The 1,967-nt window shown below is 39.7% G+C and overlaps 1 long non-coding RNA gene across 1 annotated transcript; it reads left to right on the top strand.

Moving 5' to 3' along the window:
- Nucleotides 1-635: 635 nt before the first annotated feature.
- LOC144995513 (uncharacterized) lies at nt 636-1,609 on the top strand. Its single transcript, XR_013659070.1, has 2 exons — nt 636-775; nt 1,049-1,609. It is a non-coding gene; the product is annotated as an uncharacterized LOC144995513 (long non-coding RNA).
- The last annotated feature ends 358 nt before the right edge of the window (nt 1,610-1,967 follow it).

The following is a 1,967-nucleotide window of genomic DNA, read 5'->3' as shown; positions in this document are numbered from 1 at the left end:
TCTGTGCGACACCTCTGCAGTAAATGGTGAGTCACTGAAATGTCTGGAGGCCATGTTGAGATCTGTGAACCAGGCCAACTAGATGAAAGCAGACAGTTGGTCATCTGGTGTGGGCTGAGAGATTGCAGCACAGGTGCAAAGCTGTGTGTGCTTTTCTACGAGCTTGTGTGAGTGAGAGATCCGCAGAGGCACAAGTGAGATTACAACCAGCAGCCACCTGTGAACAGAAAGACATGTACTTTATACACTCCATTCTAGGGCTGGTGGAAACTCTTTGGTTCACTCAACTATACTGCAGGGCTCAGCAGGTTTCCTACATGTTTGTGCTTCATGTGCACTGCTTGTTTTTGCGACTTCAAACATGGTTTCCATCGTAATAAATCCAAATATCACAACTGGAATTCCATGACAGTGCTGCTTCTGGAGTCACTACCGGAATCTCCAGAATGACAAACATGGAGGTTTCTCCACCAATGATTGTATTGTACAGTGCTTCTGTAACCCTGATTAAGTTTAGATGTTCACTCATACATCTTATGTACAGTACCTTTACTCAGACACTAGGGGGAGTCACCCTTTTTGAGAGACGTTTCCTAAAGTGTCAAGGAAGGAGGAAGCTTCTTCTCGTTGTTTTTCTTTGATCTAGGACGACACTGCTAGATGACGAGACATCGTGCTTCTTGAAAAAATCAAATGCAGCTTGGCAGTGATCCAGACGCTGGAAAATCGTTTTAAGGATTCAAGACAGAGTGTGTTTGAATGAAAAGATATCTTGGTGAGTTGAAAGTTGCTTTCAGTTGATGTTGAATAAGCTGGCCGATATAGCAAGCTTGCAAGCTTACAAGCTAGCAAGCTAGCGTGCGTACACGGAGCCAAGAAGAGAAATGTTTATTTTATGTTCTGTGTTTACTTTAATGAGAATTTCTATTTAAAAAAAAAAGCACAATTGCATTGTTAATGTTGAGGAGTAGGAATGTGCAAGATATTATTTTTGAGGATACTGCAAGAAGAACAACTTGAGTTGGCTAACTACCTTACACGTGTGTAGGCTGGTTTTTTCCACGTGCTTCAATGAGTGGACCGCATTCCTCCGGATCTACGCGGAATTCACGCTTTTGCTGTGGCTCCACCTGAACTCAAGCTCACCTGATTTACCCAGACTCACAGCTTCGAAACCAAAGGAGTGGTAAAGCTTCATTTCCTGTCTCAGGACGTGGCGTGCAAGTATTATTTTTTTCAATTTTTCTAAGTGCACTTTTTTTTCCCCTCTCCATTACTGGAGTCTTTTTCAGTTTTTTCTATTTTTTCTTCTGAGATCTCAGAATTTAAGGACTTTACTCCATACAGGGTATTTTTATTCAGTTACCATTTAAGGTGTATTGATTGTTGGATCCGACGATGATTTATTAAGAAATACTGAATATTATTCTATGTTGTGATTGATTGATTTTTTTGGTTCTTTCATTGTATCTTATTTTTTTCCACACCACACCCATAATTTAATTTTTGTTCTCAATTTATATGTTGATGTCAACATTTTATTTCCTTGAAAGAATGTGTACTGAATAACTTGAAAAATCTGAATATAGATTATTTTTCCTTTATACAACTTGATCTGTGTCAACTGTGTTATTGTGGGTCGAAAGGGTAATTAGTATCTACTACCGCATTCCTTCTGTACAAACCTTGAGTATAAAGAAAGAAGTTCACGTTGCGAGCTTAGTTGACCTCCCACCTAGGGTTATCCAGGTAGGCAGGGTTACACCAGAGGTTTTTCAGAGTCTTTGGGTCATTTGGTTATGCTATCAACTAGAATGAGTAGAATGAGTGGAGTGGAGTTTGAATCCTCCAGCTCAACTTTTAAAGATAGTAACAGAACCCTTTGGCTAAAAGAGGGAGTGTGTTTTAATAAAATGCTGTTCCATCTTTACAAGACTTACAACAAAACATGTATCAGCCAGTTTAGA

This window comes from Oryzias latipes, chromosome 11, assembly GCF_053564925.1.
Source record: "Oryzias latipes strain Hd-rR chromosome 11, Olatipes_Hd-rR_3.1".
In the NCBI taxonomy this organism is placed as follows: Eukaryota; Metazoa; Chordata; class Actinopteri; order Beloniformes; family Adrianichthyidae; genus Oryzias; species Oryzias latipes.
Note: the sequence above shows the minus strand (reverse complement) of the source record. Positions and strands in the feature narration are given on the sequence as shown.